This window comes from Morus notabilis, unplaced genomic scaffold (assembly GCF_000414095.1).
Source record: "Morus notabilis unplaced genomic scaffold, ASM41409v2 Scaffold7601, whole genome shotgun sequence".
NCBI lineage: Eukaryota > Viridiplantae > Streptophyta > Magnoliopsida > Rosales > Moraceae > Morus > Morus notabilis.
This window is the reverse complement of record NW_010356516.1, coordinates 376-1,037: the sequence shown is the minus strand read 5'-3', so window position 1 is coordinate 1,037 and position 662 is coordinate 376. Positions and strand designations below refer to the sequence as shown.

Genomic DNA, 662 nt, shown 5'->3' with positions numbered 1-662 from the left:
TACTTCTCCTGAGCACGAGTATCCAATCTGCACTTGTGTCCAATCTTTATTTCATCTCCCAGGTATAGGACTTTAGTATTTTTCTTACATGTTGGAGACGATCTTTTCTTCTTTAGCATTCTGACTGTTTTATTGTGTACATTCAGCTGCTATACAGGAAATTCAGTGGAAACTTTCTAGTGAATCTCTTGGGTAAATGGAAAGAATCTGAGTATTCAGGTGGTCAGTATATTCCCGTGGGTGGTCTAGCATATTATATTACTGCACCATCGATGTTGTTAATGTTCCCTATTGGAGAGATGTTTGTTTTGTGTCTGATGGATAATATCTTGAATTGTTGTTTGTTGAGGACAATTTGATTGGTAAACAATTCCATTGCGGTTTTTTTGCAGCTTAGCTGATATGGCAACCAATCCTTTCCATGCACTGTTCTATCTTGTGTTCATGTTGTCTGCATGTACACTCTTCTAAAAAACATGGATCGAAGTTTCTGGATCTTCTGCTAGGGATGTTACCAATCAGCTTAAGGTATGGACTCCATTTGAACTTAATTTTCATACATTCTGGTAATAGTTTTATATCCCATCTTTTATGCAAAGTTTGTTAATACTGAATTATTTTGAGCTTGACTGATTAGTTTACTTGGATTGTTTTGTTGTGGT

The 662-nt window shown here is 36.1% G+C and overlaps 1 long non-coding RNA gene across 1 annotated transcript; it reads left to right on the top strand.

Annotated features, from left to right (window-relative positions):
• The first annotated feature begins 2 nt into the window (after nucleotides 1-2).
• Nucleotides 3-412, top strand: LOC112090809. The gene is made up of 3 exons (XR_002901822.1): nucleotides 3-62; nucleotides 147-274; nucleotides 393-412. It is a non-coding gene; the product is annotated as an uncharacterized LOC112090809 (long non-coding RNA).
• The last annotated feature ends 250 nt before the right edge of the window (nucleotides 413-662 follow it).